Source organism: Lissotriton helveticus, chromosome 1_1 (genome assembly GCF_964261635.1).
Source record: "Lissotriton helveticus chromosome 1_1, aLisHel1.1, whole genome shotgun sequence".
Classification (NCBI taxonomy): Eukaryota; Metazoa; Chordata; class Amphibia; order Caudata; family Salamandridae; genus Lissotriton; species Lissotriton helveticus.
Genome location: NC_136057.1, coordinates 1,705,266,246 through 1,705,291,549, shown reverse-complemented (window position 1 = coordinate 1,705,291,549; position 25,304 = coordinate 1,705,266,246). Strand labels below are relative to the sequence as shown.

The window sequence follows — 25,304 nt, the reverse complement described above, 5'->3', positions numbered from 1 at the left end:
TCACTCACAATGATCCTGGTTGCTACCACATGGGCCAGACAGCCATGGTACACAATGCTCCTAGAACTCTCAGTAGTTCCTCACCAAAGACTGTGCCTCTCGCCACAACTGCTAACGCAGAACCATGGAAAAATAAGGCACCCAGATCCCAATCAGATAAACCTAACGATCTGGCTTCTAAAATCTTAGAATTCGGATATCTTAACTTGCCACCAGATTGTATGAACATTATCAAAGAAGCAAGGCGTCCCACTACCAGAGCATGTTACGCAGCTAAATGGAAAAGATTTGTTATTTACTGTAATATTAATCAAATCAATCCATTGGATGCCTCCATCCAAAATGTAATCTGTTACTTGCTACATCTTCAAAGATGTAACCTAGCATACTCATCCATAAGGCTACACCTCGCTGCTATAGCAGCATATCTTCAAAACAGACAACACGTGTCCCTATTTAGAATCCCATCTATCAAAGCTTTTATGGAAGGACTTAAAAGAATTATCCCTCCAAAGCATCCACCTTCCCCAGTCTGGAACTTAAACATAGTACTTACCAGACTCATGGGACCTCCATTCGAACCACTTCATTCATGTGAACTACAATTCTTAACATTGAAGGTGGCATTTTTAATTGCTATTGCCTCCCTCAGGCGAGTGAGTGAGCTACAGGCACTAACCATTCAGGAACCATTCATGCAAATTCACCACAATAAAGTAGTGCTGCGTACAAACCCGAAATTTATGCCAAAAGTTATATCCACTTTCCACATCAATCAGTCCATAGAATTGCCAGTTTTCTTTCAAAACCCACAATCTGTAGCTGAAAGAGCCCTACACACACTAGACGTTAGAAGAGCTCTCTTATACTAAGTTGACAGAACAAAATCAATCAGGAGGACAAAGCAACTATTTGTCGCTTTTTCACCACAACATAAGGGCAATCCCATTTCAAAAGCAGGAATAGCCAGATGGATAGTTAAATGCATTCAAATATGCTATCAAAAAGCAAAGCGCACTTTAACAGTTCCCCCTAAAGCACACTTGATGTGTAAAATGGGGGCATCCATGGCTTTCCTAGGAAATATTCCCTCAGAAGACATATGTAGGGCAGCTACATGGTCTACCATACACACTTTCACAAAACACTACTGTGTTGACATGCAAGCCAAACAACAAGCTGCTGTAGGCCAGGCTGTCCTTAAAACTCTATTTCAAACCACTGCAGCTGATACAGGCGACCACCACTAGTGGAGAAACTGCTATACAGTCTATGCTAAGATATGAATTCAGCAGCCCACATGCCTCGAACGGAAAATGCTCCTTACCAGTATGCATCTGTTCTTGGAATGTAGGGCTGCTGACATTCATATCGCCCACCCTCCTCCCCGGTGCCTGTCACAGCTGCATGGTTATCTTCTTTACATACATTTACAAAGTCACCTCTTACTTTACTATACTCCATCTTTGCCACAATGGCGAAAAACAATCTGAGGATGGAGAAGATGCCCATGCGCACTGTAGTCCAGGGGAGGAGTCACCTATCTCGTGATACTTCGAAGACTTTTCCAAGACGACAAGGTGCAAACATCCGGACCCAACACTAGGCGGCGATCTATACTAAGATATGAATGTCAGCAGCCCTACATGCCAAGAACAGATGCATACTGGTAAGTAGCATTTTCCTTCTGCTCCACTAATATTCTAATACCTTCATGTTACTTCGATACCCAAACAACCTCCACATTCTGTGTTCAAACACCCAGTAATATTGCCCATTGCATATCCATGTATTTTCAGTACGACATAGCCAGTGTAAATGGAGTAGTGGAGAAAGTTGAGCAGAAATTCATGTTGTTCTTTGATGCATAATATATAATTGGCAATAGACTAGGCAGCGCTTTTTAAACAAAATTAAGCATTGTGTGTTACGTCTTTTAGTTATAACAAAAGTGGAAACATGACACTGATTTGACCCTTTGGAATTGTTTGTATTCCAGATATCCCTGAAGAAGGGAACATTCCCGAATGCATTAGATTTTTTAAATATCGTGACTTGTGGATATGTTAAATTCCCTTGTGCTTTTAAATAACCCCTGCTGGGTATATTGAATATATAAAACAAACTGAAAACATTGACAAGAGTTGAAAAGTATTGTATTAAAGAGCATTAAAATGAGGAAGAATATTGAGATTTAGATTCATTCATTCGGGGCTGTGCAGCTTGGATGGGGACCAGCAACGGTTCCCTTTCGTTCTTTATACGTTGGTCTAGCTATGGACTTTATGAACTTTAAATTGATTGGTTCATATGAGTAGTATTTCGAAATAATTACCACACCGCAGGATAGGAAGCTATTTATACAGTTCAGGTTTGGCTCCCTTCCTCTGAACTTGTTTACTGACTTTTGGCAACAGGCATCCATTACTTCCCAGTTCTTCCCTAGCTGTCCTATGGTAATAGAATCTATTGCCCATGTCTTTTTTTGCTTACCCAAAGTATTCCTGCCCAATAATAAAATGGGTGAGGCCGATTTGCAAGCAACTGAGCACTCGACATTATGCAGAAGGTCTTCGTATCTTAAGATCTGATACTAGCCCTCGATTGTTTGTTCTGTTACAACGTTTTTGGGCAATATGTGGGCACTCAGAAGGCACTCGTAAACTTGAGACTGTTTTCCATGCTGACATCCTTTTATCTGAAAAGTTCTATAATGCACTTTATTGATCTAGCTGCTATGGTTTACATTGATCTGATGGGGGTAGATAATGTTTTTTGCTGCTTTGGAACCTCATGTATATTTACTCTCTGTACATTTTAAAATTAATTTTAAACCCTACCACGCTGGTATTTTATAATAGGATTCTAGTGTATTCCTTTTTATGGTTTTGAATTACCTGTATGTAATCCACCGGTTTTGTACTTTTATGGCCTATGACCGAAATAATGTTTTTATCATGATGACTATTTTTGTTAAGATATTCAGATAGAGAATTGGTACTCTCCAGTAATTTTACATTTAGTCCAACGTAGGTCCAGGTCAATCAACACCGCAACTTGCTCAGATGTAGGCATATAACCCTACCATGGAGCCTAAGACATAGTGAGATGATAGGTGTTCAATGCAGGTCCTGGTTTATGCACACCCCACCATTCACTGAGCTACGCACTTAGGGATGTGCAGGCGTTGATGGAGGCAAAGGTACAGTGAGATGGTAGGTATTCAATACAGGTCCAGGTTTAAGTACAGCACAACTCACTCTTATACGCAATCAGGGCTACATTCAGGAGTGCTCAGATGGAGGAAAATGTAGTGAGGCGGAGGGTGTCCGAGGTGCATGTTTACATACATACACACACACACACACACACACACACCTCTGCTCAGTTACTCAGTCAGGGCTACTCTCAGCGATATGAACTACCTTCGATGGAGGCAAAGGTACAGTGAGGCACTGGGTAGGGTGACTAGACCTCCCGGATTAGCCAAAACAGCCCGGTTTTTCGATGACTGTCTGGGCATCCCAACACTTTTTACAAAAATAAATACATTTCCCCGTTTTGAAAGAGAGGGTCAGGTGAGCACGCACATTTATCACTGTGCTGTGAAGGCTTAAATTGATACTTGTATAGCGCACAACTCACCCGCAAGGGTCTCAAGGCGCTTGTACGAATACCGCTGTGGAACCCATCCTGGCTTTCCCTGTGAGGTGTCCACTCCTGGGCACCCCCAAGGTGGAGGCGAGGCATCCTTAGCATTGTGGGGGCCGTTGTGGAGATTAAGCAAGCTATTGCCCAGAGTTGCAGAGTGGGACTCCATGATTTGAATAGGCACCGAGGCGAGAATTATCAGGTCCGTGGAATTTTTGAGCCCAAGACCTGCCTAGGCGGGAAATTGAACCCTGGTACCGGGCTAGACCTCTGCATCAGGGACTGCCGCTCTAACCATTGAGCCACACTTCTCCACAAGAAAGGAGCCCTCTGTGCCAAGGCAGACACTGAGGCTGTGTTTAGGCTGCTACCTGTACGTTCAGAGGATCTCCTATTATTGAGTTTCAGTTTTAGGGGATTTTCCTTTACAAGTTAATGCCCATGGGATGCTCCGAATCTTGTGCATATTTTGAACTGTTTAGTACCTTTTATAGAATGTTTCATCAAGGAGGGGGTGGGTATTAGCTGGATCATTCGTTACCTAGATAATTTCCTAGGCCTAGAAGGGTCAGTGGACGCACAGAGTCCTTCACAGCCCCTGTCATGACACAAGTAACAGAATTTTGTTAAGAATTGTCTCCTACTGTGCGGTATGACTTAATTCGGGCAGCACAGCAAGATTTAATTACTGGTGAATCAACCTCTGCAGAGCCTATCACCGGAGGCCAGAATCACAGAGCTCCCCTTACAACACACCCCAGCATGACAGGTGAAGTCTTTAATTTTCATGCTACAGAGGCGTGTGTGTATATAAGACAGCCATTGACATAGAAATATGGCCAAATATTGGCACTGCAACCAGTGGCAATATTTAGTCCTATTTTTATGTCAATGGCTTTCCCTGTATTTTGTTCTGAAAAGCTGGTCACCCAGCACTAGGTGTCTAAGACATGTTCATGTTATGCACACTGTTTCTCACTAAGTTATGCCCTCATTGCTTCACATAGGGATAAAAGGGGGTGGTGATGGACCGAGCATCGGAATCAATCAAACACTCACACCCAGTCAAAAGATCTGGGTTTAATCCATCACCGTTTTTTAGCCCACTCTGCCACCCCAGTTTAGACATGGCTTTATGCAAATCAGTCTGACCCTGTGCCTCATGGGAACAGTCCAGCCCGAACTGCCAAGCCATGTCTTCCCTGGACCGGAAACAAGCTTCCGAGGACAGGTTTCTGGCATTCCAGCCTTCTTCAGCCCGGCTTGCTTGAATCCAGTGGCAAAGTGAGCAAGGGACTCACGTCTGAGCATACCCTGCCACACTTATGGCGGACAAAAGCGGTACAAAAGGGGGTGGTGATGGACGGAGCATCTGAATCAATCAAACACTCACACCCAGTCAAAAGATCTGGGTTTAATCCATCACCGTTCTTTAGCCCACTCTGCCACCCCAGTTTAGACATGGCTATATGCAAATCAGTCTGACCCTGTGCCTCATGGGAACAGTCCAGCCCGAACTGCCAAGCCATGTCTTCCCTGGACCGGAAACAAGCTTCCGAGGACCGGTTTCTGGCATTCCAGCCTTCTTCAGCCCAGCTTGCTTGAATCCATCCATCATCCCCTTTTGTATCGCTTTGTTTGCCCTAAGTGTGGCAGGGTTTGCTCAGACGTGAGTTCCTTGCTCACTTGGCCACTGGATTCAAGATAGCCTGGCTGATGAGGATTATGAATCCGAAACCGGTCCCAGGATGCTTGTTTCCAGTCCATGGAAGACATGGCTTGGCAGTTCGGGCTGGACTGTTCCCATGAGGCACAGGGTGAGACTGATTTGCATATAGCCATGTCTGAAATGGGGTGGCTGAGTGGGCTAAAGCATGGTGATGGATTAAACCCAGATCAGTTGACTGGGGGTGAGAGGTTGATTTACTCAAACGCTCCGTCCATCATCCCCTTTTGTTTCGCTTTGTTTGCCCTAAGTGTGGCAGGGTATGCTCAGACGTGAGTAACCTGCTCACTTGGCCACTGGATTCAAGATAGCCTGGCTGATGAGGATTATGAATCCGAAACCGGTCCCAGGATGCTTGTTTCCGGTCCATGGAAGACATGGCTTGGCAGTTCGGGCTGGACTGTTCCCATGAGGCACAGGGTCAGACTGATTTGCATATAGCCATGTCTGAAATGGGGTGGCTGAGTGGGCTAAAGAATTGTGACGGATTAAACCCAGATCAGTTGACTGGGGGTGAGTGTTTGATTTACTCAAACGCTCCGTCCATCACCCCCTTTTGTATCACATAGGGATATGCATGTTTTGATTGAGAGGAATGTACAACGAGGCACTGGGTGTCCAGCATAGGTCCAGGTGTAGGTACACTGCCACTGACTTGCATATACCCTCTGGACTACACTCAGAGAAATGAATGCTCTTATGCAGGTAAAGGAAGTGAGTTGAAGGGTGTCCAACACTGGTCAGGGTTTACTTATTACCGCTACTTACTTCGATACACACCAATGGCTAAACTCAGAGACATGAAAGCTTTGATGGAGGCAATGGTGCAAAGAGGGTGTCCAATATGTGCCCAGTTTTACGGACACTGACAATCACTCGCATACACCTAGGCTAGGCTCAGGGATATGACCAGTCTGATTCTGGCAAAGGTACATTGAGTCAGCGGGTACTCAACACAAGTCCAAGTTTATGAATACTGCCACTCACTGAGATATGCAATCGGGGATATGAGCAATCCCTTGGAAGTAAAGGTAAAATTAGGCTATTCGTGTATAACAGATGTCTAGGTTTACCACCACTCGCTCAGATATGTCCTGTGGGCAAGACTCACAGATATCAGTACTCCGATGGAGGCTCACATACATGGTAGCATACATACCAACAGTCCCTATGCGGGCTAAAATCCTCTCCACTTCAATGATAGGCAAGGGGGGAAATCCATTTCCCCTATTCTGTCTCCAAATTCTCCCTCTTACCGAGTTAACACTGTTGGCATGTATGAAACGTCATGGCCAAGTTTACCCACACCACCACCCCCTTTTAAATACACTCGGGGCTACACTCCGGAATATGTACATGTCCATGCAGGCAAAGGTATGATGAGGCATTCGGTGTCCAAAGCAGGTCCAAGTTTACACACACTGCCACTCTCTCAACTGCGTACTGGGAATTTTGAACGCTCCCATGGAGGTGAAGATAAAGTAAAGGGGGCGCACGTCCAGGTTTATTCACACCGCCACTTATTCGGACTCGAAAAGCTACACTAAGGATATGAACACTCTGATAGAGGAAAAGGGTGCAGGGGTGCGTGTGAAGCTCGGGTTTACTTACACCTCCATTCGTTCACATTCCCCACTCATTTTAAAATGGATTAAATGTGACTTAGCAATGCCTCACTGAGGCCTAAACTAAAGGCAAAAAATTATTGACGCTGCAAACTCCGTTCTCTCTGCATCTTCAAACTTCTCCGTCGGTCTTCGCTTCGAGAACTCCCCTTTGCTTCTGTGGTTCAATCGCCCAGTCATGGTGCACAGTCCTCTGTTTATGTTTGTAGTCCCAGGATCCGTGTGCGAGGGCGTCACAGTGAGCTGTGACTCCGGAAGTGAATCTCGGTGGAGGCGGAAGCGCTGCCACCGAGGCTCAGGTGTTGGGCCTGGAGCCACGAGAGCCGAAGGGGAGGCGCCGGGCGCTTCGGAGCCCCAGTCGGTAAGTGTGCGGGCCCTGGGGCAAGAGAAGGCATGTGAGCATCATGTTGCCAGAAGCTGGAGACACTTCCGGCCTGTCATGGTGAGATTTCAGAGAGGGTACTTGCTCCCTGTCAAAGAATGAGAGTGGGAGGTAGGAGGACTCCTTCTGTTTTGAGGTGTGGGACCCACTCTATTGTGCAGCGGAGGGAGTGTGTGCTTTACTATCTAAAGATTGCCTTAATTGTTGAGAGGCAGTATGAACATATCTGTAGCGTTTAGAGGGGTGGGGGCAGGTTACACTTTTTTTATTTAGGGGCTTTTAGTCATATCCCAGACTCAAGTCAGAAGTGCTTTTGAAAGCTGGAGAGTAAGGTGCTCTGCTTGTTCTCGGGTGTCGGGCATTAAGGGTGTATGGTGTTTACATCCTGTTCAAGATCCGGATCGGATTGGTGGTGGCGTGGGAAGGGGGTTGACTGGAGAGGAGGATGCGCGTACTGTGTCAGAATGAGACCCCCGTCCTGCCCAGTGTGGTCATTGCAGGGTCTGAAGGTTGCTGTAGGCTGCAGGAACACTGGGTGCCCCAGGGCTCTGGGACATTGCCGTTCCAGAGATCACACATTGCCAGGGGGAAGTGAGACGTCTACTCCCTCGGGTCTATTCTAATTCGGAGCGCTGCCATATGGAAAGGAGTGGAAGGAGCAGGGAAGGTCTTTGTTTACGCTTCTCTAGCGGTATCTGTTGTCCGCTTTTAGATTTTCACCGTGGAGTTACTTTGTCTAGATGGGCACTCTCCGCCTATGCGCGATTTTTGTTAAAAGGTCTCATCCCTAGCCAGGATTGAGTTCTATATAAACCAAGTACCCAAAAACACTCGTCTAAAACGTCAACATGTATACACGTTAATTAAATAAGCCACGGAATAACGGGGATTACGTGTTGTAAGAGCAGTTGAGAGAAGGGGAAATATATCAGCACGAGTGTTCACATTTCATGTCTTACTACATTGCCATGAATTCAGACAAGTAAAGACTTTGTGGACAATCCTCCCCCTTGTGACCATCGGTGTTACCCCCTGCACACCTGTTTCTCAACCTCTTGTTAGTTCGAATTTGCACAGTCTCAGCTGTCACCTATCCTTGGGTATGCGGGTATTGCATGACTCGTTTACCTCTGTCGTCATTAGTTGAGTGTGTAATATGTTTGTTTGGTCTTGGTCTCATAATGTGTTTGCTTTTATGAATCCGTGCTGTTTGGTTCATTGATTGCTTATTATGTGGTTATAATTGTTGTTTTAATGGTATGTGTTGTTTGATTAACTTTATTGTGTAGGTGTAGATTTGAACACTTTTGATTTCTGTTTTCGTTTTACGGATGGAGTGAATGATTGGTCTATTGTCTGCTTTCTGTTCTGTGTTTTCAGTGACAGGATTCGTTTCAGCTGTCATTCTGGGTGTGTATTGTTCAATTGCTTAGCCATTAACCACATCGCTGCGGCGGCTATTCTGCCGCAGCGCTAAGGGGGTGGGGGGGCCGCGCGGGCGCATGCTGGTGACGGAACCGCTCCGTCACCAGTCGCGGTTGAGCTGTGCTCATGACGGAGCGGTTCTGTCATGGCCCCGCCCGCACAATGGAACGCCCAGCGCAGGCGCGGAATCCGCGAAGGCGTGGCGGCCGGGCCATGACGGAACGGCTCCGTCATCAGCACAGCGCCACCGCGGCTGATGACGGAGCGGTTCCGTCATCAGCATAGATAGGGTTGACGTGGGTGTGGGGGAAGTTAGCCATGTGTATTCTAGTGGCTGAATTGCACAGTGTGAAATCAGAAAACCTGGAATCAGCCCTGGCCTCAGCTCTTGACCAAAGTGTGTGATCCTAGACAATTGTTTTATTTCACATTTTCTTCAATATCACATATGAGGACCTCAAAGTACACGACTTCAGAATGTGCGCTGTACAAAACCTTCTCCTGTGTTTGATTTAATAAACTATAATGTTATTCATCTATAGTAGCAACCCAGGACACCCATTGTGTGCACATAACAACTGACTTGCCTCTTATTTCTCTATATTGGCCTTGTTGCCAGGGTGGGAGGAAAGCGTGAATGTTTCTAAATTTAGTGTTGAAAACTACCAATTAAAAAAAAAAAGATATATACATTTCTCAATGCACTGATGTAATCTGATGTACTAAGGTGAAACAGCTCTGCATGTTAATGAAGTACACTTCTTGTATTTTGAAGAAACCTGATCTTATTACACTTTTGCTGCAATATGACTTTTAAACTAAAGGTGTTCCTAAAGTTAAGCGGTGCATGAAACCCTAGTTTCCTTGCTTTATCTTCAATTAACCTTTAAATAAATGGCTGCCGATTTAACATCTTTTTAACGTTATTGCTGAGTCTAGTATACAGCAGCCCAGTGCTGGTGTTTACCGGGGACGAATTTAAAGGTCAGGAGAGGGCGCATCCAGCCCCTGGACCGCACTTTGGGTATCGCTGGTCTAGTCTCTTCTTGCGTATCGTAGGATTGTAAAGTCTTTGCTTTTTAGCTGGTTCATCCTTTCATCACCTGGATTTATGTTGTACGATTTTAGTGCGCCTCGTATTGCATGGGTCATTTGCTTGTAAAATCTTTGTCCTGCTAAATTGTGTGACGTTATCATCAACCTTTCTTTTGTGTTTGGTCATTCTTTTAGAGGATATAGCGATTTGCAACAGATATATCAAAGTAGCGGATACCATAGAATGTAGGAATATAATAAAAAACTAGAAAAAAGTTAAGTCGATTGAAAGGAAAACTACTGTACTTTTTATTCTCCTTTGAATTGCCTTCTCGCACAGCTCTCTGATGCTCTTCTGGCATTGTCTGTGCTCTTTAATATTGCATAAAGAACTATATTTAGCTCAGCATAGACGTCTTGGTGCTCTCTATTGACTGCTTCTGTGGTTGGTTGATTTTGCAGTAGTCGTTCCCTGCAGTACACAACTAGTTGGAATAATTTGTTTACATTTTTGCGACTCTAGTTTGTTTGTTGCAGACTCTACTGGTATCTAAAAGAAATTCAGTATCTCTGTGTTTTTGCCAGGTGTCTGCCATGATCATGTTGGATACCTGTGACTGTATTGGTTGGTTGGTTTGTTGTCCAAAGTGCAGGATCTTCACCGTAAAAAGTGTTGTCTGATGACCATGAGCCACCATGGCACTGCTTGAGTACCAGCTGTTAAATTGTTGCACAGTACATTCATATATTCTTGTGATCTTTGCAGGGTTCATTCTCCTGTAGCTCATATGCAGGGCCACTGGAATTATGCAGCAGGTGAGGGGCAAATTATGTGGCGTAATGCGGCACATTTTTAACTAGTGTTACTTTACTTTTTTGTACGTTTTACACTTGTTAACACTGTCTGGGCATTGGCTACACCACATGAGTACCAGTTTAATACCCAAATATAGCAATAAGCAACAGAAAGGTGACCTGTCAATCTTTGCAAAAGTCCTTCTTCTCGGCAACACGTGCCACTGCATTTTTAGTAACTTTTGTACCGTTTGAGCTGGAAACGTAATTTCTTGTTGTTGAAATCTGCAGATGGTGGATTAAGTGGCAAATCTATAATTAGGCAAAATTCGCAGCAGCGGCACAATTGCATAATTCCAGTGGCCCTGCTCATATGTCACACCTTAAATGAGGAGCACAACAACACAAGCACTTTTTTCCCTCAAAGATTATCACCTGAGTTGCAGCACAATCACTTACTGCCTCCTCTACCCAATAACACCAGCAGTTGGGATGCAGTCATCGGTGACTTTTTCAATGTGACCAAACTAATGAAGAGATTCCTCTGCACTTCCATCCTTTTATGTTTAAAGGGAAATGCAAACTACAGAAGGTTACAACAATTTAATTTCTTGGAAACAGTACAGTGTGATATTTCACGTCTTCGGACAGGTGTTATGCAATCTTTGGCAGATGGTTTGCTTATTGGATTATCAGATTAACCTTAGTTAAGGATGGGTTGATTTGTGTATATATCTGTATGGTTGGGCGAGCTATGTCTCATGGCAGCATAGTTCTGGAAATGTGCATGTCCATTGTAGATATGTTGGTTCTACACTTTGCATATTATTAGAGTGCTTGATTGCTGCCTGAGGTGTAAAGGCATTCAAGTGCCACCCGGCCCACCTGCTCTACTTTTAGGTCTCGCCTGTCAATGCGCATGCGCATTGAGCAGAGCGAGACTATGGGGGCTTAAACAAAGCTTACCTACACTGGCGATTCACTGGCGATTTGATGAAGTGCATGTGCACTTTTAACTCAATGCGCAAGCGCAATTAGTTAAAATGCGCGTGCACAGCATCAAATCGTCAGCTTAGTGCCGCCAGCAGCTCTTCCCGCTCCGCCCCCTGCTGCATCAAAGGCTTGGCGCTGTGCCTCAGCCCAGCCATTCTCCTCCCCTAATTACCCCCTGCGGCATCAAAGGCTTTTTCACGGCCGGCCGGCCGTGTCTCCTTTTCTTTTTTTTTTTTTTCATTAATTGAATGTCTTCCAGCAAGCTCTCCTCATCCGTAGCTTTAGGTGTGATGACAGCATTTCCTTATAAGATTACTGCTCTCTTGGGAATATATGAGGGCAGGAAGCCTTCTGAATTCGGCTGATCATTATCAGAGTGTTTTGGTGAAAATACGGGACTTTTCTTATGCGTGCTGCTACAAAAAGAGCTCAGCTCTCCTTAGCTACGGGAAAGCTGTTTGGCTTACTTCTGCTCGCTCAGCCAACAATTGTGCCATGTGGTGTGTTTTTAGCTTTACTAGCTCATTGGTGTGTACTGGCTTGCCACTTTGCTGGAATAAAGTACCAGCCATAACGCTGAATACGACTTTCTTTTAATTAGTTCACCAGTTTGCTGCCAAGTGAATTTGAGAGTAATAGTGGCAATCATGTTTGAAACTGCATAACGTGAGCGGAATAAGCTTGCAAGCCGCAATCGCCCCACATCCACCACCACATCCACCACCACATCCACCACCACCTCCACATCCACCACCACCGCATCCACCACCACATCCACCCTCACCCTCACTCACCCTCAACCCCTCACTCACCCTCACTCACCCTCACTCACCCTCACTCACCCTCACTCACCCTCACTCACCCTCACTCACCCTCACTCACCCTCACAACCCCTCACCCTCACTCACCCTCAACCCCTCACCCTCACTCACCCTCACTCACCCTCAACCCCTCACCCTCACCCTCCCTCACCCTCAACCCCTCACCCTCAACCCCTCACCCTCAACCCCTCACCCTCAACCCCTCACCCTCACTCACCCTCACTCACCCTCACTCACCCTCACTCACTCACCCTCACTCACTCACCCTCACTCACTCACCCTCACTCACTCACCCTCACTCACTCACCCTCACCCTCACTCACCCTCACTCACTCACCCTCACCCTCACTCACCCTCACTCACCCTCACTCACTCACCCTCACTCACCCTCACTCACCCTCACCCACCCTCACTCACCCTCACCCTCACTCACCCTCACCCACCCTCACCCACCCTCACCCACCCTCACTCACCCTCACTCACCCTCACCCACCCTCACCCACCCTCACCCACCCTCAACCCCTCACTCACCCTCAACCCCTCACTCACCCTCAACCCCTCACCCTCAACCCCTCACTCACCCTCAACCCCTCACCCTCACTCACCCTCAACCCCTCACCCTCACTCACCCTCACTCACCCTCAACCCCTCACCCTCACTCACCCTCAACCCCTCACCCTCACTCACCCTCAACCCCTCACTCACCCTCAACCCCTCACTCACCCTCACTCTCACTCACCCTCACTCACCCTCACTCACCCTCAACCACCCTCAACCCCTCACCCTCACTCACCCCCTCACCCTCACTCACCCTCAACCCCTCACCCTCAACCCCTCACCCTCACTCACCCTCAACCCCTCACCCTCACTCACCCTCAACCCCTCACCCTCCCTCACCCTCAACCCCTCACCCTCACTCACCCTCACCCTCACTCACCCTCACCCTCACTCACCCTCACTCACCCTCACCCACCCTCACCCACCCTCACTCACCCTCACTCACCCTCACCCACCCTCACCCTCACTCACCCTCACCCACCCTCACCCTCACTCACCCTCACCCTCACTCACCCTCACTCACCCTCACCCTCACTCACCCTCACTCACCCTCACTCACCCTCACTCACCCTCACTCACCCTCACTCACCCTCACCCACCCTCACCCACCCTCACCCACCCTCACTCACCCTCACCCACCCTCACTCACCCTCACTCACCCTCACTCACCCTCACTCACCCTCACTCACCCTCACTCACCCTCACTCACCCTCACTCACCCTCACTCACCCTCACCCTCACTCACCCTCACTCACCCTCACCCTCACTCACCCTCACCCTCACCCTCACTCACCCTCAACCCCTCACCCTCACTCACCCTCACCCTCACTCAACCCCTCACCCTCACTCAAACCCTCACTCACCCTCACCCTCACTCAAACCCTCACTCACTCACCCTCACTCACCCTCACTCACCCTCACTCACCCTCACTCACCCTCACTCACCCTCACTCACCCTCACTCACCCTCACTCACCCTCACTCACCCTCACTCACCCTCACCCTCACTCACCCTCACTCACCCTCACTCAACCCCTCACCCTCACTCACCCTCAACCCCACCCTCAACCCCTCAACCCCTCACCCTCAACCCCTCACTCACCCTCACTCACCCTCACCCTCACTCACCCTCAACCTCACTCACCCTCACTCACCCTCACTCACCCTCACTCACCCTCACTCACCCTCACCCACCCTCACCCACCCTCACCCACCCTCACCCACCCTCACTCACCCTCACTCACCCTCACCCACCCTCACTCACCCTCACTCACCCTCACTCACCCTCACTCACCCTCACTCACCCTCACCCTCACTCACCCTCAACCCCTCACCTCACTCACCCTCACTCAACCCCTCACCCTCACTCACCTTCAACCCCTCACCCTCACCCCCTCACCCTCAACCCCTCACCCTCAACCCCTCACCCTCATCCCCTCACTCACCCTCACTCACCCTCATTCACTCACCCTCACTCACCCTCATTCACTCACCCTCACTCACCCTCATTCACTCACCCTCACTCACCCTCACTCACCCTCACTCACCCTCACTCACCCTCACTCACCCTCACTCACCCTCACTCACCCTCACTCACCCTCACTCACCCTCAACCCCTCACCCTCACCCACCCTCACTCACCCTCAACCCCTCACCCACCCTCACCCTCACTCACCCTCACCCTCACTCACCCTCAACCCCTCACCCACCCTCAACCCCTCACCCTCTCACCCTCACTCACCCTCACTCACCCTCAACCCCTCACCCACCCTCAAACCCTCACCCTCACTCACCCTTAACCCCTCACCCTCACCCACCCTCACAACACATATTGTGTTACAATAGGTGTCACATTTGCGAAAGATAAAACTATTGGCATTGTACATAACAAAGCTATTAATTTCGCTATTTTCAAAACAAGCACATAAATAAAAAATGTGTCCTTTACAATACCAATAGCTCAAACTTTCCTAATGCGAGACCTATTGCATTGCTGTGCTTCTCTCCCCTGCTGCACTCTCCTGCTCTCTAGAGATGTGGCCTAACGACCAGAGCTGCCATCTAAGTCACGTAAATACAAAACATGTTGCATTCCAAATGCTATAGGTGTCACATTCGCGAAAGTTATAACTATTGGCATTGTAAATGACAAAGCCATCAATTTAGCAATTTTAAAAACCAACAAATAAATAAAATATGTCATTTACAAGACCAATAACTCCAACTTTTCTACTGCGAGACCTATTGCATTTGCAATGCTTGTTTCCTGTGTATGCTTGACAGCGCAGTTTGTACTGGGTTTTCAGGCTTAGCCCTTGCGTTGCCACTTATCTTAATTCAGTGCCAGCCTTATTAAGTCTTGCCTACCTTTTGTAGAAAATACATATTGTGGACATTACCAAAGCTTCTAGTGGGCTTTGGTGCAGCCTATTATATATTATTGGTTGTTTTTCTTGTCCGTTTCAGTTGTTTCTTGCTTGTTCAGTGGCTTTCCACTATCTTCTTCCTGTTTGGCTATCCTGTATTCTTTTACTGGTCACATTCCGGGAACTATTTTTTATGTTTCACCTTCCGACAGCACATTCTACATCAGTTGTGAGATACATTGTTATCTTACAGTGGTCTTAGAGCCTGCCATTGCTTGCTATTGGTTGGCTTCATTGTCAGTCTAATTTGCTTGCTTCTAATTCATTAGTGTGTGTGAGCTTTCTTCCTCTTCATGCATGTGTTCCCCCCCTAGAGCATGGATGCATTGCTGTGCCTTACACTGCTAGCCTTTTCAGGCGCTGCTTTTTTCTTTCTGTTTAAGCCCTCTGCAAGACTGCATGTGTTTTCCAGTTGCTCTTCCTCTCTCCTGTTTTCTCCCATGTGTCATGCATGTTGCTTCTCCCACCCGTGCTCTGTGTTGCCACCCCCAACCTGTGCTCTTTGTATTGCTCTGGCCCTCTGTGTTGGTGCAGCCCCTTATTGTTCCGCCCCAATTTTACTTTGCGGTCGTGGTGTTGCTTTCACACCCTGAATTCCAGAAGAGGATTCAACTGCTAAAAGCAGTAATCTAGAACAAAAATAGTTGCTAGAGGATGAAGAAAATGACAACAATACAATAGCAAATGCTGTACGCCACATTTTCCTCTTGTGATTGTCTCCAGGAAGTGACTTCACAGTAAAATCTCTACTGCACCATGTATTGGGAACCTCAAATAACATCATATGGACAGACCATATTATATTAGACAGTATAGAAAAGCATTGACCTAATATGATGATGGCTAATGAAGAGATAATGTACAGGTAGAAGAGCAGGCCTTTACACATAGAGGCCCACAGTTCAATCCCAAATATGTACTTTGGAAATGCAGTTATCATAATTTTAGTGATTTTAATTTTGTCTACTGGTTTAAGTATTTCTTTATTTTTTAGGTCGAGCTGGAGAAAGCAATGCGAAGCATTGCGTCCAGCTCGACAACTAATGTTGCCCGCCTCCTGGGAATCTGAGACAGGGGTCGGTCACGCGCGGCGATTGCTGTCTGTGGATGCGCACGTCTAGGCCGGTGCCGTGCCCATCTCCTGCCTCAGATTCCCTGAAGTGGGCAAACACACGCCGGCAGGCCGGCCGGCAGGCAGGCAGGCTCACTCACTCACACACACTCTCACACACACTCTCACACACACTCTCACACACACACTCACTCTCACCCCCCCCCCCCCACTTACCGGGGTCTTTCTGCGTGTCCCTGTCTCCCTCGGCAGCCAGCGGGTCAGTCTCAGCAACAGGCGGGGCTCTCCACGACCACGCGAGCCCTGCTAGCTGACACGCAAATCTTCCGGCGGGCACAGGAGCGCAGGGTAGGCTTCCGTCCCAAAACAGGTTGCCTGGCTTCCTTTCCAATCCGGGCTGCGGCGGTGAGTTTTTTTCAATACGTGACTTGTTATTAGATCCTAGTTCTACATAGACCGCTACTGCACATTTTATTTCATGTGTACCTTTTAATTTGCCTTGTAACACACGTTTTGATGTATTATAATTGTAATCTTGGCGCGATCAGCGCTGAATCACGGTAATGTGGAATTCTAGGCACTACCAGCGCGTAATCATTAAAACATTGCTGTTCCAAGCAGGAACAGCATGTAAACATGATAATATGTTGCAGTTCTAAGCATGAACAGCCTCTAATCGTGACATTATGGCGCTATTCTAAACGCGAGAAGCATGTCATCGCGGTAACGTGGGTTTCTAAGCACAAATAGCAGCGAAGTGCTGTAATATGTTGCTATACTAAGCATCATCAGATTGTAAACATGATATGTAGCTATTGGAAACGCGATCATCATGCACACGTGGAAATATGTTGCTATTTTAAGCGTGACCAGCATGTAATCGTGGTTATAAGCTAGTATTTTAAGCGCGATGAAATGTAAGTGTAATTTGGAGGCATTACAGCACGAGCAGCGTGTATACGAGGATGTGTGGTGCTATTCTAAGCCTGATAGACGTGTAAAAGTGCTGCTCTGGCATGATCATAATGCACAGCCCGTGTTTGCCCTCTTCCTGGGGCGTGTTCAGCCCCGGTGAGCCTGGTTCCACCGAAAGGTTGCTTTTAGCACTGATGCGTGCCCTCCCACGCATGGGGTGCCCCTGCCGCAGGTGTACAAGGCGGCAAGCGGCTGGGCCCACTGTTCTAGGGCTGACCTTTCACATCCCAGCTTAGCTTCCAGGGGGATGGAAGGCGCTTCAGAGTCTCGGCTCTTGCAAACAGAGGACTTTTGATTTTAGACACCATTAATTATGGGAGATAATGGACAATGGGACTCTGATTGAAAACTTGATTTGCCGCGGAACACACAATTCGTGTTCACGTAGAAGCCAGGATACAAACTCTGGTATTATGTTTCACAGGTAACGGATGAACCACTGGCTCGCACGTCCTTCTAGAGTTCAAATGCATAAGCGCCTATCAGCTGCGCGTGTGGCAAGATGGTAATTTGGGATTGGCCTGGAACTGAAAGAGGAGCTGAGATTCAGGCACTTGTTCATATTTTGGTACACGAAGAGGCGACAAACGCACATTTATTAAGCTCAACAAGAAGTCAGGGCCTCTCTGGGATTAATTGTGACCTTGGAATGTAATAAAATCCATTTATGATGAGCTGTGCAAAAACAAATTTGTGACATACCTATGTTTGCATCTCATGTCCTGATGGATACATCTAATGGCAGATTCCTCTCCTTTAGAATATTTCCAGGCACCAGACTGGAGCCAGATGTTTTTACAATAGTCACTCGCGAGGCGCTACATGGCGTCATGTTGCTCCATGTCGACTTCAATCCGCCATGGAGGTGACGGCGGGGACCTGCATATAGTTGTCACCCCTCCGTGCTGATGTCTGTTCCTTTCTTTCCACATCTTCAAACTCTGATCCGGAACTCCCTCCCACCACTCAGCACCACCACAGCACCACTCAGCACCACTCAGCACCACCACAGCATCACTCACGGCCTCCACAGCATCACTCACGGCCTCCACAGCATCACTCACGGCCTCCACAGCATCACTCACGGCCTCCACAGCATCACTCAGGGCCTCCACAGCATCACTCAGGGCCTCCACAGCATCACTCAGGGCCACCACAGCATCACTCAGGGCCACCACAGCATCACTCAGGGCCACCACAGCATCACTCAGGGCCACCACAGCATCACTCAGGGCCACCACAGCATCACTCAGGGCCACCACAGCATCACTCAGGGGCACCACAACATCACTCAGGGGCACCACAACATCACTATGCGCTAACACAACATCACTATGCGCTACCACAGCATCACTGAACGCCACAGCATCACTCCGCGCCATCACAGCATCAATCTGTGCAACAATTCAACAACAACTGGGTCAAATATGTTCTCTCAAAGTTTCAAGCTTTATTACAAATGTCACAAAAAGATCACTTTTATTTAAGTATTAATTATTTACAAAAAATTAAAAGCCATTGTTATTTGTAATATCAATACATCTAAGTCACTTAAATACAAAACATGTTGCATTACAAATGCTATAGGTGTCACATTTGCGAAAGTTATAACTATTGGCATCGTAAATGACAAAGCTATTAATTTAGCTATTTTCAAAACCAACACATAAATAAAATTATTGTCATTTACAAAACCAATAGCTCAAGCTTTCCTAATGCGAGACCTATTGCATTGCAAATGCTTGTTACTAAATGTTCATATCCAGATGGTAAGATTCACTTCCCGGTTACTCATCCTGACAAAAACCCTCCAATCCTATTGAAACACATTTGGTTTTTTTTTAATTGCCAAGATGTCAAACGATTGTTTACCTGTCATTGAGCGGAGTGTTGACCAACTCTCTTGAGAGCAGAAGGGAGTGAAGACTTATATGGGCTTTAAAGTGGATAACTGAATAAATATCTTCATCTCCCATTGTACACAATTTAGTAGGTAACTTCAATGAAAATAAGAGATGGCTGAAGCTAGACCATTTTTATAAGTGCTCCTGGCAATGAGGCATGTACATTCATCAGGGGAACCAATTTTGTGTATGGTAAATTAGTTTTCATTGCTTTCTAGAAACTTTAATAGCCTTTCTATTTTCAGTTCTTCCCGTATTGCTTCTCATTTGTTCTTGATGATGGCCTAGCCAAAAACGTCTGATCTGTCTCAGCAGTTGGATACGTTTCTTGATTATGTGAGAGATGATTCTCATTGTTTATCCCAGTGTGTTGAACTTCCTAAGTCCACCTACAAGAGCTGTGTCGCACGCCAGACACCTCTAAGCTAGCAGGGCCAACACTAGATCTCAGACAGTAATTTAACATATATAATAATTTAGTGCATCTTTGGATATTAGATTAATGCCTTTCCTCGAAAACCACAAACAAATCCATCTCCAACAGTTCTTCATAACCAGAAAAATTAATTGGATTGGGCTTCAGTAGGTTGTCTGAGAGGTACTGGTGCGGATGGAACCAATGATAAAACAATAAAGAAACTTTTTTCTTTTCTTATGACAAACTTTTACATAAATACAACATCTAAAGTGGCTTTCTAACTACAGACACCAAACACTCACTTTGTCATGGACTTCACACATTCAATCATCTACATTCAAACCTTTATAACCCATGCTGAAATACAACCCTAACCCTTCTTGGTTAATCTACCCTATTTAATGTTTTTACAAACCAGAGGGAACTACCAAACAACGGCGCACATCCTACATTAGTCTTTCTAATGCACTAAAATCCAACATTTACAAAAAGATTCACAAAGTGAAAAGATATTTACAGTGCAACCAAAAGCTAAATTATTACAACACGTTTGTTTGGCAAACAACACAAGGTTGACGCGTTTCAACCCCCCTTCCTTTTGAGGGTTCTCTTCAGGACCAGAATGGCTGAAAAAACAAACAGATACCATCTCTTACTTGTTAGTCCAACACACAAAAACTGTGCTTGCCTATACTTATTATGGAATGGCCTAATGCTCCGAATGTCCTTCGGTCTGAATAGTCTGAAAGAGTATAAAAAATAAATGAACAGATAAGAGTGTCAAGCAGTGTCCCAAATACTAATAGAACACTGTAGCTGTCATCAGTCAAATGCCATAATAAACGTACAAACTATATAGTGTCCGAAACTTATTGCTGGCCCGGGCGAAATCTGTATCTTTTAGCACGCAGGAGCTGCAGCAAAGAGGACACGACATTAAATCTCTGTCCACTTTCGTATCTCCAATGGATGTCATATCTAAGTGGAAATAGCGCACCTAATTAACGTTCCGACAAGGAGGCGTGGTGTACTTCTTTTCGGCTAGGTTCGCTGTAATGATTCTGTTGCGGATAATTCTGTTGAAAATAGAACTGCATATAAATATAGGGCCAGACTCTGCTAGCTTCGGTGTTCACTTTTATTTGTCTCTCTGTGGGCACCGTCTTACTGTTGGGACACAAGATATCCATCAACCTTCCTGTCTCCGGCACTAAACCATTATCGTTAAAGGGCAGATTTTGCAGAGGAAGTTAGTTCTCATTTTCTGTTTAATCGTCAGACGCTACATCCTTGATCGAACATGCTGCTGAATTCTTGGAATTCGAATAAAGATTCATGAAATGGAATGAAACATGCTGCGCTCCGTTCTGCTATGCGTTTCCCATTCCAAAATAAATCACCCACCTACCTCACGTTTGTGGTCTCCTGCCGTCTGGAAAACATCTCAATCCGTCATCCACCTTTTGCTCGCGACGGCTGTGGCGTGTGACTAACTCCATTATAACCTACTCGGATTATGCAAAGTAAACACCCAGCGCCTTCTAGGAGTCAATTCACCAGTCAACATTGGGGCCCCAAGGGGCCTCTCCGTTTGCCAATGAGTGTGACGCCTTGCTACCATGTCACGGGTGGCCACTTCTGCAAATGCCACAAGGGGCAATTCTTAAGGATTCGACGCAACTGTTCTTACAAAGATCAGTACTTTGTACATGCAAATAATTTGTTAAGTAAGATCTGGACCAAACTCTTTCAAATGCTCCACTTTTCGCTTTTAAGAAAGATAAAAGCATTGCTAATCATATTGTCTGCGCAGAGTTACCTAAGACATCCAATCCAACTCTGAGAGATTTTATGGGCTTAGCACCTTTAAGTGGGCACCACAAATGTGGGTCATACTCCTGCTGCGAACAAACAATTGAAGGGTCCCTGTTCTCCCATGATGGCATACATTGGAAGCATGAAACATTTACTAATTGTAAATCTAAGTTTGTTGTCTATGGAATTTTGTGCCCATGTCCAAAGCTGTATGCCGTTAAGACGAATCAGGAAATTCGACAAAGAATATCACAACATAAATCCAGAATTAAGAGAAATGTGGAAACTGCACCTTTGGTGAACCACTGGAAATTGAAGGGCCATACAGAGAGAGATCTGAAATGGACGGTCATTTCAAAAGTAGAAGCTGATCCGAGAGGTGGAAACCTCAATCAGAAAATAATTCAGCGGGAGGCAATGTTGATTGTCGAATTCAATTCTGCAACAAACGGGTTGAATGAGCTTTCAGAACTATATAAATTGGAAACATGCGCACATGGGCGCTGCTTTTCTTTTACTAATCGGCGAGGAGTAACCATTTATTCACCACGATACGTCCTAACCAGCCAGCTCGAAGATTTAGAATGATATCCTATCTTCGAGCGACAGTCACTGGTCATATTAGGACACTGCCTTGGATTAAAATCGAGAATGCACTTTGTGGCATTTGCAGAAGTGGCCACCCGTGACATGGTAGCAAGGTGTCACACTCGTTGTCAAACGGAGAGGCCCCTTGGGGCCGGTTCATTGACTGGTGAGTTGAACTACAAGTTCCAATAATCTGGACCATGTTCGTAAAATCCTCCAAAAAAAAAGTGGCTGCACCACCCATTGAAGCTCAACGTCCTGTGACCATCTGAGTACGGGGCCTCCAATAGGGACACAAACTACTAATCCCAGGGACATGACTCCTAGAAGGCGCTGGGTGCTTATGTTGCATAATCTGAGTAGGTTATAATGGACTTAGTCACACGCCACAGCCGTCGCGAGGAAAAGGCGGATGGCGGATTAAGACGTTTGCCATACGGCAGGAGACCATAAACGTGAAGTAGGCTGGTGATTTATTTTGGAATGGGACACGCATAGCAGAACGGAGCACGGCATGTTCGATCAAGGATGTAGCGTCTGACGGTTAAACATGGAAAATGAGAGCTAACTTCCTCTGCAAAATCTGCCCTTTAACGATAAAGGTTTAGTGCCGGAGACAGGAAGGTTGTTGGATATCTTTATGTGTCCCAACAGTAAGACGGTGCCCACGGAAAGACGAATAAAAGCGAACACCGAAGCCTTGTCATTAAGGTACATTTAAATAAATTGTGGATGATATGCCAGCAGAGTCTGGCTCTACATTTATATGCAGTTCTATTTTCAACAGAATTATCCGCAACAGAATCATTACAGCGCACCTAGCCGAAAAGAAGTATGCAACGCCTCCTTGTCGGAACGTTAATTAGGTACGCTTTTTCCACTTGGATATGACAACAGTTGGAGATACAAAAGTGGTCAGAGATTTAATGTTGTGTCCTTTTCCCTGCAGCTCCTCCGTGGTAAAAGATACAGATTTCGCCCTGGACAGCTATAAGACTCGGACACCATATAGTTTGTAAGTTTATTATGGCATTTGACTGACAACAGTTACAGTGTTCTATTTGCATTTGGGACACTGCTTGGCACTCTTATTTCATTTATTTTGTATACTCTTTCACAGACTATTCACACCTAAAGGACATTAGGAGCATTAGGCCATTCCATAATAAGTATAGGTAAGCCGGTGCGCATTTGGGGTGCATAGATGTAATATTGTGTCAAGCACAGTTTTTGTGTGTTGGACTAACAAGTAAGAGATGGTATCTCTGTTTGTTTTTTCAGCCATTCTGGTCCTGAGGAGAACCCTCAAAAGGAAGGGGGTTTGAAATGCGTCGACCTTGCGTTGTTTGCCAAACAAACGTGTTGTAATAATTTAGCTTTTGGTTGCACTGTAAATATATTTTCACTTTGTGAATTTTATGTAAAGTTTGGATTTTAGTGCATTAGAAAGACTAATGTAGGATGTGCACCGTTGTTTAGTAGTTCCCTCTGGTTTGTAAAAACATTAAATAGGGTAGAATAACCTGGAAGGGTTAGTGTTGTATGGTTGTATTTCATTATGGGTTGTAAATGAGTTTGAATGTAGATGACTGAATGTGTGAAGTCCATGACAAAGTGAGTGTTTGGTGTCTGTAGTTAGAAAGCCACTTTAGATATTGTATTTATGTAAAAGTGTGCCCCAAGAAAAGAAAACAGTTTCTTTAAATTGAGAAAAAGAGAAAATCATTTCTAAATAAATTGGAGAATCTAACGAGTATTTCAGGCTATCTTTGATTCTTTGCTTTGGTTTGCCAAAAAATAATAACTAATTGATTATCAGTATTGGCATTGTTGGTTGATTTTGATGGAACCAATGATGGCACATATTTCCCTGCCATACCTGAGTTTCAGAAGCGGAAGCATTAGGGCAATATGTGGGATAATCTTTGCCATCTATACTGCGCAGAGCAGGTGATATGGGCGTGTTCCTCAAGTGTGCATAAAGGCCATAAATGGAGCCAGGTCAGAAAATTAATTGTTGCCTAAAATAGAGTTCCCAAAAGTATAATCACTCTGTCATCTACAGAGCAATTATTGCGAGCTTAACCTGCCACGAGAAAACCTGTCCTAACATATGGAGGTAAGTTCATCTTCTTTTTCCCTCTTGCACTTGGATATTTTGGGGCATCCTGCATAGCTCAATTCATTCTTATGCTGTGGGATGTTAAAGGTACTGCAGGGGATGTTAAAGGATTTGCTTTACAGTTCAGATCTTACTCTTGCTTTTGAAATTTGACGGCCTGATGTTCATATTTGCATTCTGTGCAACATGATGTTACCGGAATTGTTAAGTAGCGTTCCTCCATAGTGAAGTATTATACAGAGTCCTTTGAAGTTCATATAGATTGTACATTTTTAGTACGGTGTTTACAGTAAAATTAATTTCTCCCACTTGGTGTTGGCTGTTTCTAGGAATGATGATTATTCTAATTTCTTACCATCTAATTTCTTATCACAGAAATAGTTGTAAAGTTCAGTTCATCTGCACCAAGATGTTTCAGGGAAGTTTCACACCATCTTAGACAGTATGGTGTCACAGGGAATTCTCTATTCTTTCTTGTGTGGTTCAATGTTTCATAGCAGTGTTTTCACATTCATGTTTTTAGGTCTGGCCTAGACAGAGCTTGCGCTGTCTCTTCAAGACATACAGTATTCACTCTGTGGGCCTAAAGCCCGCCCATTGCTTTTGATTGGTTAATTAGACTGCTGGTCGCAAAGGTTTGCTTGCAGTTGGTTAATCTTTGCTATATGTCCCTCCTTCTCGTATCTTGCTCCCTCCCATGGAGCGTTGGCCTATTACTTGTATCCTTTCACATTAGTGTATTTAGCTTTGTGTGTGTGCACTATTTTTAGGTCTCGCGACCTATCGATGCGCGCATGCGCATCGAGCGGAGCGAGAATTCAAGCGGCGAAAACATCATGAAACCACCAGCTTTTTGCTGGCGTTTTCATGGCGTTTTCTTGCCGTTCATGTGAACCACGTGAGCAACATGCACGCGCATTCACGGCCGGCCGCAGGCCGGCCCTACTTTCACTTTCCCGCTTCTCCTCCCCTAA

The 25,304-nt window shown here is 45.7% G+C and overlaps 1 protein-coding gene across 5 annotated transcripts in view; it reads left to right on the top strand.

Moving 5' to 3' along the window:
• Positions 1 to 7,232: 7,232 nt before the first annotated feature.
• The window catches only part of DNAJC14 (DnaJ heat shock protein family (Hsp40) member C14), a 100,313-nt gene continuing 82,241 nt past the window's right edge, over positions 7,233 to 25,304 (top strand). The window contains exon 1 of one of the 5 annotated variants that reach the window (XM_078689083.1): positions 7,233 to 7,363. The gene's annotated coding sequence lies outside the window, so the exon portion shown is untranslated. Of the gene's footprint in view, positions 7,445 to 25,304 lie in introns of all 5 variants that reach the window. The other 4 variants (XM_078689082.1, XM_078689085.1, XM_078689086.1 and 1 more) reach the window with 4 other exon arrangements.